This window comes from Ovis aries, chromosome X, assembly GCF_016772045.2.
Source record: "Ovis aries strain OAR_USU_Benz2616 breed Rambouillet chromosome X, ARS-UI_Ramb_v3.0, whole genome shotgun sequence".
In the NCBI taxonomy this organism is placed as follows: domain Eukaryota; kingdom Metazoa; phylum Chordata; class Mammalia; order Artiodactyla; family Bovidae; genus Ovis; species Ovis aries.
In genome coordinates, this window is record NC_056080.1 from 79,648,162 (window position 1) to 79,663,563 (window position 15,402).

General features: G+C 43.1%; 1 long non-coding RNA gene across 1 annotated transcript; it reads right to left on the minus strand.

The window, feature by feature from the left end:
• Nucleotides 1-3,924: 3,924 nt before the first annotated feature.
• LOC121818195 (uncharacterized) lies at nucleotides 3,925-11,107 on the minus strand. The gene is made up of 3 exons (XR_006058270.2): nucleotides 11,047-11,107; nucleotides 10,263-10,460; nucleotides 3,925-10,060 (listed from the first exon to the last, which is right to left on the minus strand). It is a non-coding gene; the product is annotated as an uncharacterized LOC121818195 (long non-coding RNA).
• Between the last annotated feature and the right edge of the window lie 4,295 nt (nucleotides 11,108-15,402).

The following is a 15,402-nucleotide window of genomic DNA, read 5'->3' on the forward strand; positions in this document are numbered from 1 at the left end:
AGTAAGAGTTGCTGGTCTTTTAAATGTTGTCAATGAATCTGCACATCTGGTCTATATGTGAAAAGAATGTTTATTGCTACTTTTCTCATGGTGGTGAAAAAACCTGGAAATAAGGTGAATAGCCAACAGAGGGTAACAGTTCAATCAACACCTGCAATTATTATGTGGGCATTAAAAAGAATGATCCAGAGTTATGACAATTAATTGGGAAAGATGAATGTTGGTTACTAAGTGAGGAATAAAAGGAGGCCCAAAATGTGTATAACATGAGCCCAACTTTGTGAAACACAAATGGGAAATTTTTTTCTATATATATAAGTGTACATAGACAGATGTCTGTATTTGGTTATATTAAAGGACATGAACTGAGTTGTTGACATACGTCACCTGTGGGTGGAGTGGGAGGGGTGATGAGGAGGTGGAAAGGAAGTGGGCAGAGCGGTGTGGCAGGAAGCAGCCAAAAGAAAAAAAGAAGCTAAAAAATCTGCACCGTAAGAAAGACAAATATGATATGATATCACTTACATGTGGAATCTAAAATATGGTGCAAATGAACTTATTTACAAGACAGAAACAGACTCCTAGACATAGAAAACAAACCTAGAGTTACCAAAGGGGATGAGGGTTATAAAGTAGGAGTTTCAGGTATATACACACTACCATATGTAAAACAGACAACAAGGACCTATTGTATAGCATAGGGAATTCTGCTGTATATCTTGTAAAAACCTATATTGGAAAAGAATCTGAAAAAGAATCTATTTATCTATTTGAATCACTGTGTTATACTCTTGAAATGAATGCAGCGCTGTAAATCAACTCTATTTCAATTAAACAACAACAACAACAATGAAAGGATCCCAGCCTCAAAAATCCCTGAACAGACAAAACCAGTTTAGTCATCGAAGTAAAGTTTAATATAGGTCTTTTGGGGGAGACTACTCTGACTTGGATCATTTCTTGCTTAAAGCTCCGGAAATAATGAGCAAAACCTAAACCCTTTCCCATGGTTGATATGCTGTAACTACTGAAAATTCTGGCAAGAGTGAATAATGACACTTTAGGAATCAGTGAACTAAAATGTACTGGAATAGACGAATTTAATTCAGGTGACCATTATATACTACTACTGTGGGCAAGAATTCCTTAAGAAATGGAGTAGCTCTTATAGTCAACAAAAGACTTAAAAATGCAGTACTTGGGTTCAGTCTCAAAAATGACAGAATGACCTCTGTTCATTTCCAAGGCAAACCATTCAGTATCACAGTAATCCTACTCTATGCCCCAAACACTAATGCTGAAGAAGCTGAAGTTGAAAGGTTCTATAAAGACATGCAAGAGCTTCTGTACATCCCCCCAAAAGATGTTCTTTTCATCACAGGGGACCACAATGCAAAAGTAAGAAGTCAAGAGATACCTGGGGTAACAGGCAAGTTTGGCCTTGAAATACAAAATGAAGCATTTCAAGTGCTAACAGAGTTTTGCCAAGAGAACACACTGGTCATAGCAAACACCCTCTTCCAACAACAAAAGAGATGACTCTACACATGGACATCACCGGATGGTCAATACCAAAATCAGATTGATTATATTCTTTGCAGCCAAAGATGGAGAAGCTCTACACAGTCAGCAAAAACAAGACAGGGAACTGACTGTGGCTTGGATCATGAAATCCTTATTGCCAATTTCAGATTTAAATTGAAGAAAATAGGGAAAACCAATAGACCATTCAGGTATTACCTAAATCAAATCCCTTACAATTATACAGTGGAAGTGAGAAATAGATTCAAGGGATTTGATTTGATATACAGAGTGTCTGAGGAATTGTGACCAGAGGCTTGTGACACTGTACAAGAGGCAGTGATCAAGACCATCCCCAAGAAAAAGAAATGCAAAAAGGCAAAATGGTTGTCTGAGAAGGCCTTACAAATAGCTGAGAAAAGAGAAGCTAAAGGCAAAGGAGCAAAGAAGGATATACCCATATGAATGCAGAGTTCCAAAGAATAGCAAGGAGAGATAAGAGAACCTTCCCCACTGATCAATGCAAATAAATAGTGAAAAACAGTAGAATGGGAAAGACCAGATATCTCAAGAAAATTAGAGATACCAAGGGAACATTCAGGCAAAGATGGGCGCAATAAAGGACAGGAACAGTATGGACATAACAGAAGCAGAAGATATTAAGAAGTGGTGGCAAGAATACACAGAAGAACTGTACAAAAAATATCTTCATGACCCATATAGCCATGATGGTGTGATCACTCACCTAGAGCCAGACATTCTGGAGTCAGAAGTCAAGTGGGCCTTAGGAAGCATCACTACGAACTTAGCTAGTGGAGGTGATGGCATCCCAGTTGAGTTATTTCCAATCCTAAAAGATGATGCTGTGAAAGTGCTGCACTCAATATGCCAGCAAATTTGGAAAACTCAGCAGTGCCCTCAGGACTGCAAAAGGTCAGTTTTCATTCCAATCCCAAAGAAAGGCAATGCCAAAGAATGCTCAAACTACCATACCATTGCAGTCATCTCACATGCTATCAAAGTAACACTCAAAATTCTCCAAGTGAGGCTTCAAAAGTATGTGAACCGAGAACTTCAAGATGTTCAAGCTGGATTTAGAAAAGGCAGAGGAACCAGAGATCAAATTGCCAACATTTGCTGGATCATAGAAAATGCAAGAGAATTCCAGAAAAACATCTACTTACAATAAACTGTGGAAAATACTTAAAGACTCGGGGTTACCAGACCACCTGACCTACCTCTTGAGAAATCTGTATGCAGGTCACAAAGCAACAATTAAAATTGGACATGGAACAACAGACTGGTTCCAAATTGGGGAAGGTGTACATCAAGTCTCTATATTATCACCCTGCTTATTTAACTTCTATGCAGAGTACATCATGCAAAATGCTGGGCTGGATGAAACACAAGCTGGAATCAAGATTCCCGGGAGAAATATCAATAACCTCAGATATGCAGAGAACACCACCCTTATGGCAGAAAGAAGAGCTAAAGAGCCTCTTGATGAAAGTGAAAGAGGAGAGTGAAAAAGGTGGCTTAAAGCTCAACATTCAGAAAACTAAGATCATGGCATCCAGTCCCATCACTTCATGACAAATAGATGGGGAAACAATAGAAACAGTGAGAGACTTTATTTTCTTGGGCTCCAAAATCACTGCAGATGGTGACTGCAGCCATGAAATTAAAAAACACTTGCTCCTTGGAAAAAAAGTTATGACTAACCTAGACAGCATATTACAACGCAGAGATATTACTTTGCCAACAAAGATCTGTCCAGGCAAAGCTATGGTTTTTCAGCCAGTCATGTATGGATGTGAGAGTCGGACTACAAAGAAAGCTGAGCAACAAAGAGTTGATGCTTTTGAACTATGGTGTTGGAAAAGACTCTTGAGAGTCCTTTAGACTGCAAGGATATCCAACCAGTCAATCCTAAAGGAAATCAGTCCTGAATATTCATTGGAAGGACTAATGCTGAAGCTGAAACTCTAATACTTTGGCCCCTTGATGTGAAGAACTAGCTCATTAGAAAAGACCCTGATGCTGGAAAAGATTGAAGGCGGGAGGAGAAGGGGATGACAGAGGATGAGATGGTTGGATGGCATCACCGACTCGATGGAGATGAATTTGAGCAAGCTCTGGATGTTGGTGATGGACAGGGAAGACTGGCATACTGCAGTCCATGGGTCACAGAGCTGGATACGACTGAGCAACTGAACCAAACTAAAAATCCTAATATTATAACCAACCATTGTGAAGAATTTCCTCATTACTTAAGTTGCCTTATAACAATATACCCCTGAGCCTTGTTCCATGTTTTGAGTGCTTCTGGTTTGCAAGCTGTCTTTTTGGTGTGTGCACAGTAAACTTTTACTAACTACAAAAAAATCTGCAGAATGTTTAATATGATCACATTTGTATATTTTTTTAATTTAAAAGGCAAGTAAATAAACAGTTCTACTCACAAAAAGAATGCAAATCATAGTACATTTAACCCACTTCTACCAGAAATGGACCAAGCACAAAATATTGGTAAGGACACAAAGGATTTAAACAACAATCTGAAAGTCATGTAAAAACCCTGTATCCACTAGAGACAGATTTTTTCCTAAGTGCACAGGGGACAATTACAAAAATAGGCCACATACTATGTGATGAAAGATATTTGCACAAATTTCAAAGGATCAACACCATACAGACTATGTTCTCTGACCACTATTCAATTAAATTTGAAGCAACATTAAAATGATAAAGTCAAATAAACATACATTTGGAACCTTAAAATGCACTCCTGAATAACTCACTGGTAAAGTGCCAGTAATAGGGGAGACATTGTGAAATATTTGAAGCTGAATTGCAATGAAAGTACTACATATCAGACTTATAAGGAGAGAGTGGTTCTCAGAGAGAAAACTGTAGGTTTAAATACATGTATTTACAATCATGGAATAGGAGAAACAGAAAATCACCAAGGGAGTCCCAGGGTGATCATAGCTGCCAGTAAAAGCCACCAGTGTGCGCTAACAGTAGTGAGTGAAACTTTGAGGAGAAACGGACAATTGGCATAGCCTATCTCCTCTAAAATGTTTTGTAATTACTGTACTGCTTTATCATATGTCCACAAATTCTTTGTTAGTCTTCCTTCTAGGAGATGAAACTCAGTTTTTCACACCTGGAAGTAGGCTGGACTTATTTACTCCCTTCTAAGGATTTGTTGTGGGAGACCTGGGTTCGATCTCTGGGTTGGGAAGATCCCCTGGAGGAGGGCATGGTAACCCACTCCAGTGTTCTTGCCTGGAGAGTCCCCCTGGACAGAGGAGCCTGGTAGGCTACAGTCCATGGGATCACAAAGAGTCAGACATGACTGAGCAACTAAGCAAACACAAGCAAGAACTTGTTGAAAGGGAAAATATTAACTTTACAGTGGGGAAACTTGCCACATAGCACCTAAGCCACAGTTAACTTCGCCGGTGATAATGCATCACAGTGATGTTACATTCTCCCCATAGGAGGTGATGAGAAGAGTGCTTCCCTTGTGGCATTCTTCCCCAGACTCCACAAATCAGTCTCATCATGACAAAATTGCCACACGAATCCAAATATAGGGACATTCTACAAATACCTGGCTGGTGCTCTTCAAAGGTATCAAGGTCTTGAAATACAGGGAAAGACAAAGAAACCATCACAGATCAGACTAAGGACACATGATGACTAAATACAGTGTGGTCTCCTGGGTTAGATCCTGAAACAGAAAGGGGACATTACTGAAAAGCTGGGGAACTCCAGATAAAATCTATAGTTTAGTTAATAGTATTGACCCAATGTTAATTTCTTCATTTTGATAAGTGTACCATAATTATGTAAGATGCTAACCTTAGAGGAAGCTCGTTGAAAACTATAAAGGAATTCTTTGTCATATCTTTGCAGCTATTCCACAAGTCTAAAATTATCTCAAAGTAAAAAGTTAGAAAAAATGTAAAGGTCTAAAAATCATAAAAGACAAAGGAAATTGTATTTAACTCAAGAAGCTAGTAAAACATCTACAGAATAAACCTAAAGAAAATGTTATTATTCATTTGCCAAGTTGTGTCCGACTCTTTGTGGTACCATGGATTGTAGCACACCAGGCTCCCCTGTCCTTCACTATCTTCCAAAGTTTGCTCAGATCCATGTCCATTAAAAAGGAAATATAAAGATAAGAGCAGAGATTAATGAAGCAAAAAGCAGAGAAACATGTGGAAGGGTTTAAAAAATGTTTTTTGACAAATGTCTTGGAAATGTTTAGCAAAATTGTGGCAGAGACCACTAGATGTCATTCAATCTCTGTCCTCTTTTCCTTCCATATCTGGTGCATAGCAGCCTGGAAAAAGACAAGATTTCCTGATTGCTCTTGTCACTAGGAGCAGCTATGTGATTACGTTCTGGTCCATAGACTGTTAGGTGGGAGCCTTTTGGAAGATAGGGATTCTTTATTTTCTAGACTATAGCTATTAATGTTTGGCCAGTATGATGTACACTAAATATATTATTTGAGTTTGTGTCTCATCTTTGAATTTGTTTGTGGTATCCCTCTTTTGTGGGGAGGTGAGGTAGGGTGACTATCTGGGCTTCCCAGGTGGCCCTAGTGGTAAAGAACCTACCTGCCAATGCAGGAGATGTAAGAGATGCAGATTCAGTCCCTGGGTTGGGAAGAGCCCCTGGAGGAGGGCACAGCAATTCATTCCAGTATTCTTGCCTGGAGAATCCCATGGACAGAGGAGCTTGGTGGGCTGCAATCTATAGGGTCATAAAGTGTCAGACATGACTGAAGTGTCTGACTCGTAAAGAGTCATACATGACCAAAGTGACTTAGCATCCACAGTGACTGTTCATATTAAAGTAGTAATGTTATCAGAAAATTCTAAAGCAAAATGTAAAATGTTAAGTTTATTAAATTAGTGTGGTGGACATGTGTGTGTTTCACTATTCTCTAAAACTTTTTTGTATGTTTGACATATTTTACACACAAAAATTAAGAAGAAAAGTAGGAAAGAAGCAATGAAGGGAGGAAACCAAATTAAGCTCTGGGGCCAGAGGGTTCCGAACAAAAGAAAAGCAATTGCATTTTGAGACTGAGTTAACTGGGAGAGACTCAGGGTGTGAGCCCTCTCACTAGTGAATATCACAACAGACCAGCTGGTTGCAGAGCTGACAGCTGTCTGGTTGCAGATGTCATCTCACCTTGAGCGCACCACTCTGATTGGTAATGTTTCTGGAAAATCAGCTTGGAGTTCATTTCTTCAGGCTTCTTGACAATCATATAAGCTTATTTAATGATTATGTAATCAACCTTTCTCTGTAAATGGGCCAAAATGAATTTTTTTCTCTGCATCAAAACTCAGTCTTCACAAAAATTATGGTTATCTTTTTTTGTATTTATCTTTGGTTATTTCTCTACCATGGTCAAAATGTGTTGTCTTACCCATGGTTTCTTCTAGGTAGAAGTAACAATGTGCTGATTTGACCCTTGGCCTTATGAAACACCACAGTCATCCCTCTTGCATTTCTGACATCATCATGAACAGAAGGTTCCTAATAGCCTGGGAACCTTCTGGTACAAGAAAAATGAGAGACTCATAAGCGTAGGGCCATCCTTAGCTGTCCAAAGCCCTATTGTACAGATATACTGTAATTTATTTAAAGTGAAAGTGAAGTTTCTCAGTTGTGTCCAACTCTTTGTGACAACATGGACTGACTGTAGCCCACCAGGCTCCGCTGTCCATGGGATTCTTCAGGGAAGAATACTGGAGTGGGTTGCCATTTCCTTCTCCAGGGGATCTTCCCAACCCAGGGATCAAAGCTGGGTCTCCCACATTGCAGGCAGACTCTTTACCCTCTGAGCCACTAGGGAAGTGTAATTTATTTAAGGATTACTTTATTGATGGGCACTTAAGATTTTTATTCAAAATCCTCACAAGCCCAAACAGTGCTTTAACAAGAACTCTTGTACAAATATGTTACATACATATATCATATTTCTGTGACATAGATGCACCTAGGTGACATAATGACATAAGATACCAAGGCAGGTGTCTGAGTCTGTTTGGGCTGCTATCACAAAAGATCATGATGGAGTATGTGGCTTAAACAACAGACATTTATTTCTCCCAATTCTGGAAACTGGAAGCCCAAGATCAAAGCCAGCTGTTTCAATTTCTGGTGAAAGGTCTCATCCTGGCTGACATCTCACAGCCATATGACATCCTCATATGATTCATGGTGGGCAGAGAGAGAGGACGTGAGGGCACTCTGGTGCCTCCTCTTCTTACAAGGCCATTAACACCATCAGACCTGGGTGCATCTCCAAATACATCACACTGGGGGCTCAGGCTTCAACATGAGTGTGTGTGTGGGAGGCACAAACATTTCACTCATCACAGGGGTGTTTTCCATTTTCCTCGAATTGGTGATGAAAGTTTACAGCCAGGGAAAGAAAGGTTTTGAAAATACCTTTAGAATAGCTAAAAAAAAAAAAAAAAAAGCCAACCAGCTATTTAGGACCAATCAGTCCCCTGTAAAGATTGCTGAAAGGTGCCATTACAAGTAGAAGAGTTGCTTTTGAGAAGAAACCACCTTCCTCTTCCCTGAGGTTCTCTGAATGTTGGGAAGGGTGCAGGGTGAGCGCAGCACATGTATGGACTGCAAGAGTCTTCAGAAGGCAGAGATTGTGGTTGTTTTCAGAGCTGCCATGGGGCCCCCAAAGCTGTGCATGCAGAGGGCAAGGCTGTCCCAGCTGAGGGCCACCTCCCTCACCAAGTGGGTCACCCAGATGTTGGCCTTTTATAGCTACCAAAATTGCCCTCCAAAAGTCGGTGCCAATTTACCTGGCCCTAGTGATATTTTCCCCAACTCTCCCCAATGGTATATACACTATAAATGTTTTTCATTTTTGTTAACATAATAAATGAAAAGTGATATTTTTATTGTTGCATATGTGTAAATGCTTATATTTTCTTTACTGAGTCATGTTTGTGTTGTTTGGCCATTCTCTTACTGGAGGACTTATTTTCTGTCTTAAAGATTCTCAAGAGGTTTCATGTATAAAGAGTATTTACTATTTTAGTGCTCCTTGTGTGTAACTTGCATTTATTTTTATTTAGGATGCATGTGACATCCAGCAGTTTTCTATTTTTACGGCATCAGACCTCTGCTCTTAGGTCAGTTCTTCCATTAACCAGATGCTTTGCAAGCCCTTTCCACTTGAGAGGTGTCACTTGCAGATGCAAAATTATCAGGGCTGTTGCCTGATTGAGGCATCGGGACTTTGCCCCACAGGTTACTCTCCTGAGAGCAGCTTTCACATCCTTATTTCTCAGGGTGTAGATGAGTGGATTCAGCATAGGAGTCACTGCTGCATAAAATATAGAGATAATTTTATCCCCATCTTGAGACCTTTTGGCCTGAGGTTTCACATAAATATATATTAGGGTCCCAAAATAGATGGTGACCACAAGCAGGTGAGAACCACATGCAGAAAAGGCTTTAAGCCTGGTGTCAGGTGATTGGATTCTTAAGACAGCCCTAAGGACACAAAGGTAAGAGACAAGGATGAAAATTAAAGGGAGCAGCATTGAAATGATAGCACAAATCATCATCAAAACCTCTAGAAAAATGGTGTTGGAACAGAGCAGTTTAAACATGGCTTGGACTTCACAGGAGAAGTGATTGACTGAATTATGCCCACAGAAACTGATGGGAAAGAGCAGAATAGGCATAATTGTGAGCAGGAAAAATGTCAACCAAGCAAGCAGAGCTATTAAAATGCAGGCTCGAGAAGACATCACCAGTTTGTACCTGAGTGGGTGTGAGATAGCCATGAACCGGTCATAAGCCATAATGGCAAGAAGGAAACACCCAGTCAGTGCCAAGAAGGCTCAGATGGTGAACTGCACAAAACAGGAGCTGTAGGAGATGGTGGGGAAGTTCTGCAGAGAGTTGGCCATAATCAGGGGTACAGCACTACTGGAAAAGAGGAGATCCAGGAGAGACAGGTTGCTGAGGAAGAAATACATCAGAGTGTGGAGCTGAGAACTGACTCCTACCATGAGAATGATCATGCTGTTTCCTGCCAAGGTTCCTACATAGAGAAACATCAGCGCCCAGAAAAGAACAGCCTGGGACGTGGGGTGCTTGGACAGTCCCACGAGAATGAATTCAGTAACTCTGGTGTGGTTTCCAATTTCCTGGTAATTCATTTCCTCTATGCTCAGCTACCGGAGAAGGCAATGGCACCCCACTCCAGTACTCTTGCCTGGAACATCCCATGGGCGGAATAGCCTGGTAGGCTGCAGTCCATGGGGTCACTAAGAGTCAGACACAACTGAGCGACTTCACTTTCACTTTTCACTTTTATGCATTGGAGAAGGAAATGGCAACCCACTCCAGTGTTCTTGCCTGGAGAATCCCAGGGACGGAGAGCCTGGTGGGCTGCCGTCTATGGGGTCGCTCAGAGTCGGACACGACTGAAGCGACGCAGCAGCAGCAGCAGCAGCAGCATGCTCAGCTACAGTGGGAGAGAAAGTAGAGGAGTCAGCTTTTCGTCAAAAAGGCACACATTGGTTATCCCATTGGGTTGGTTAAAGCACAACAGCCCTGGATGCAAGCTCATCTCGGAAGTTTCCAGCTTCTAAGCCACCTAGCAAAAGGGATCAGGAGCTCTGGACATGTGTGGATACAAGTTTTCAGGAAGACAGCAGAGTACTCACCACGTCTTCCAGTCAAGAAGCCTTGTATGAGCCACCCCTCCACGCCACAGGAGGCCTGACCAATGGTGGACACCAACTGCATGGTGAGCTTGAGTGAGGAAAACAGAATTGTCCTGAGGGCCTTTTCCTGTGCCACCACACCATCATCCTTCTGCCCTAAATGATGAGACAGTCGGTTTCCATCTGGCCTCCCTTACACTGGAATGATGAGATATGAGGTCTCAGTGTGGCCAGCAGCGTGCGTCTGACTCCTACATCTGTGCTTTTGACCAAGCTCCTAACTCCAGTGCTGTCAGTTATATTTTGCAAATCTCCAGATATGCATCTCCATTTGTACATTCGCTGTCACCTTACATCCCTTTTGATCGACATCAAACTCATTTGTCTGCTCTACACACGCCTAAGCCAATGTCATTTCAATTTTGCTGTTTCAGGATCTGGCACATATTAGGGGCTCAGTAAAGGCCAGATCCCTTCTCCACTTCTCCCTCCATCACCCGTCACTCAACAAGCTCTATTAATGTGTCCATCTCATTGAATTGGCACTAGAGACACCTACTGTGGAGCAGGCCCTGGAGAGAACATTCCTTTACCATATGTGTCATATCCACCCCTCCTTTTCTACTCTCGTGTTTTTAGAGCCTCATATCAAGACTCACTCCTGGCAACCTCTGGACACAGTCCCTGTCCTCAAGGGGTTCACGATCTGAAGGGAGGGACAGAAAAGAAAAAAGACAATTATAAAGTGGCACATAGTACATTGTGGGGAGGTTCAAGGTCTTACCAGAGGGCCCAGTTCAGCTCAGGAAAGAAGTGCTACCGCAGCTGCAACAGGAAGAACAAGTGACAACTAGCCAGTCGGTTCCTTCTATAGCCGATCAGAGGGTAGGTAAGAGAGGAAGAAGCAAAGCTGAGCGTGTCAATCTCCACTCAGCTTATCATCCGTGGACAAGAAGTCCAACCATCCTGATCTTGGGTGATGGGAGGAAGGCATCCACCTTCTGGTGCCTCCAAAGTTTGAGACCACTGGCTTCAAGTACAGCCTCTTCATTTCCTAGTGGCTTTCAACTCTTGTCCCAAAACACTCATAAGAGCACCAGACACCGACAACTTTTCCACGGCTTCATGACTGTAAAGTCCCAACATCAGAATGAGAGAGAAAGTGATTCACCCCAGTCAAGCTTGGGGAACCGGCCTGCCCCAACCCCTGCTTGCTGGTCCCCAAGGCTGTTGAGCCACATCTCTTGTCTTGTGGCTCTCACTTTCACTTCCCACATGAGGGCTTTCATGCCTTCAGGCTCTTAGATTCTAAAAAACAGCACAAGGTCCTGGAAGCAGCCCCTACTTCTGCTGTTGGGGCCTGGCCCACCACCCGAGCCAAGCAGGAGCTCACTGTGGAGGTGGGGAGGAGAAGGAGCTCTGCTGAGAGGACAGACGGTGACATCTGCTTGCTGTGCTCTGGTCACAGAGCAGACACATGAGGGGCCTGAGGCCAGCTCCAGTCAGGCCCTTGCAGGCCGCACCCCAGGTCCTACCAGCCTCAATCAGTGGACTGCAGTTTTGCTAACTTCCTTCCGAACGAGTTTTGTGAATCTCTCTTTCTCTCTCTCTTTATCTCTCTCTCTCTCTCTCTCTCTCTCTCTCTCTCTCTCTCTCTCTCTCTCTCTCTCTTTCTCTCTTTCACACACACACACACAATTTTTAAACTAGCACTGGAAATTTTTCAGAAGTTGAAATAGTTGCCAATATTTCGTGCCAATTCCTTGCTTATGGTGAATATTCATAATTGAAAACCACCCCTCTGTGTGTATTTCTTGGGAATGCTGCATTTAGCCTGAGAGGGGTGTGTAGCTGGGTTTGAAGAGCACCCACTGAGTGGCCTTGTTCCACAGGAAACTTCTGTCAGGAGGCCGGAGCCATGTCCTGGGGCATGGAGAGGATTAGACCTTCTGGAAGGCTTTGAGCTGCCATCAGGGCTGACTCTGGCATCATGAAGTGGGGTGGACTGAGCTGTCTGGAGGGCTGAGGAGGCTGCCTCTTTTCATTCAAAAGTATCCTGTATCATTAAGATATAGGCAACACCATCCCCAAGGAAGAGGCCCCAAGCTGCTCTTCACCAAGAAGGCCATAGATGGCATCCCCCCCCACCCTTCGCCCCAGCATGAGATGGAATTGTGACAAAATTGCATTTGTGATGTGCGCTGGGTACCTGGCTCCAGTACCAGCTTGGTACCCAGGTCTCCTTCACTGAAAGAGCCCAAACACTCAATGGTAAGGGTCGAGAACATCAGAAACACTGCCCTTTCCTTCTCTTCCTTTGAGCAAAACTTGGTTTTACTGAGATCAAACCTACTTTGGGGTGAACTTCCCTGGTGGCTCAGCTGGTAAAGAACCCACCTGCAATGCGGGAGACCTGGGTTCAATCCCTGGATTGGGAAGACTCCCCTAGAGAAGGGAAGGGCTACCCACTCTAGTATTCTGGCCTGGAGAATTCCCTAGACTGTATAGTCCATGGGGTCACAAAGAGTCAGACATGGCTAAGCGACTTTCACTTTCAATTTTGGGATAACCACGAAGAGAGTTTCATTAACTCTCTGTTGTCAGATAGCAGCTTGTTTGCCTGATTTCAGCAGGGCTTTGGGCAACCATGATGTCCTCACTTACCTAAAGTTTTGATTTCTAGATGGGAAGAAGTCTAGTCTCTGTCCAGTGCATGCTTTCCTTTAGACGAAAGCTGGCAGGCTCCATCATCAGTGACTCGAAGAGCTAAGGGCTGTATATGTCAGCTCCTTCAGGGAGGGGATGATTTTACTTCTGCAGAGCAGACAGCATAGAGATTGAGCCTGTGGACAGACGTGGGTCCTGTTTTCCCAGAGGTGTAGTCGAAATTTTCACTCTTTCCCCAACTAGCAGCATTTCCTAACTAGTTGGTCCCCAGCTTCTGAAGGACATCCCACTGGGCACACGCTTGCCAAGGACTCTGATGTTTTCTGCATCTGAGGCCTTGGAGCCCTCCGCTACTCCCCACTGTTCACAGATCAGGGCTGCAGTGAAATCAGAATAGGTCATGAGAAATACCTGTCCTCTTGATCAGGACACACAAAAGGACAGCTATAGCTGGCACATCTTCAGCTTGACTCTCCATGTAGGCAGACAGAGGTGCGTCCCTGAATCACATGGCTCAGGAAAGGAACCCCAACTCTGTGATCTTCGGTCTGATTGGAACATCACCTCTCCTAACCCTTGTTAAGCAGAGAGAGCCTTAGGAAAAATAAAAAGATTATGACAAGAGAACCTCAAGAGAAATAATTAGAGGTGTTTGCCAAGCACATTACTGATGTTGTAATTGGCCACAGTTGTAAATGTGGTCCTGGTGGAGCAAATGAATTGACTCTTGGAACCAAAGAATTAAGACAGATAGCAAGTGTGGGCTGCACTCTTGCAGCCTAACAAGGGAGACCTCTGTTTTCCTTGTCCAAAGCTTCATTTCAGGGTCCTTTCAGGAGTGAGTGATTCTTGTCCACACACCTGAATTAATAGACTGATAGCTATCAGTTGCTATATGCCTCCTCTATTCTAGAATCTGTGACCAAATTTGAAGGGTCCCCTATTAAGGGGACCAAACACAGATACTTGAAGCAGACAAGAGTCAAGCATTAGCCTGCTGAAACTGAGCCCAGACTTGACTGAGAGGTGGACTTGATCTGGGGTCAGACAGGCCACCTGAGACCCAAGTTCAACTCCACCCTTCCAACTGGGTGACTAGAGGAAGCTAAGACATGTCACCTCCCTCAGCTTTAGACGTTTCCTTTTTGATGTGGAACAAATAATAGTGGGGCTGGGGAGGTTGAAGCCTAAGACAAAGGCAGCCTAGACATTCTTTCTCTCTTACTGTGGCAGCCAGTGGGTTGCTAGGGCACAGTTCCCCCAACAGAACCACTCCATGGCAGTGCCCAGTTCTTTCTCTGACACAACCAGATGCGACCAGGCTCCTTCTTCCAGTTGCTATACCTCCAGCCCTGGCTCTTCTCAGCTGGTGTGTACAACTCCCCAAGAAGCTCTGCTTTCCTGCTGTTCACTGGGGACCCTACCCCCTCAGCCCCCTACCATTTGTCCTCTTAGGAGAAATCTAGACAGGGGACTTAGCTCCATGTCAAGTCACGATTTGCCCAGAACTTCTAACTTTTCTGTTTTACTGCATCAACACGAAAATATCTGTAATAATTATTTTGACACAGAAGTAATACAGTTTCTAGATTCTGGGAAGGTAGAAGCAGAGGTGGCAACATCAGTTTTGAGTCCTCACTCCTGAAAAGAGAGAGACAGAGAGAGAGAGAGAGCAAAATCAAAAAGCCAGGGCAACATCCACAAAAAAAACTAGCTGAAAAAGATATCCTCATCAACTCTAAAATCTGTATTGACTGAGACCAACCCATCCCAGCTCAAAGCCTTGTGGATTCTTATCATCTGAGAGAAGGAAGCAGGTGGAAGGAAATTAAGGGCATGGGATGCCTGGTGGTCCTAGAACTCCCGATACTTACCTACCTACAGGTGGTTCCAACTATGGAATTACTTGTTGTTTCCCAAATACAAGGCAGAAAAATAAAAATAACCCACTGGCCTGTCACTAACAGGATTAACAGGTGCAAAGTACTATGTACAAAATAGTGTACAGCTCAGGGAATATAGGCAATATTTTATAATAACTATAGAGCATAACCTACTATGAGTCACTGTGTTGTACACCTGTAACATATAATACTGTACAGCAACTATACCTCGATAAATAAAACAACTATGAAGAGACTGTTGAAGGAAAAACAATCAACCAGATTGCTTCATCACATTCTAACCAAATACAAGCACATGGTTCCATGAAGAGGCCTACAGTCCCTACCCATAAAGCGAGGAAGGGGGAGTGGAGTTCCCTCCAGGAACCAGAAATGCTCCTGAAGAAACGAAGGGAATTCTGAGACCTGTCCCTCCCCCCCACCCAAGTCAAGATTGCATGCCTGCATACTTGGCAGCACAATTTCTAAGAAATTTGAATACAAATATTAGTACTGAAGTTGAGAATTTGGAGGAGTGAAGAAGGACCCATAAATAGCACCCCTCCTCCCTGCCAGGTGGGGAAGTAAAG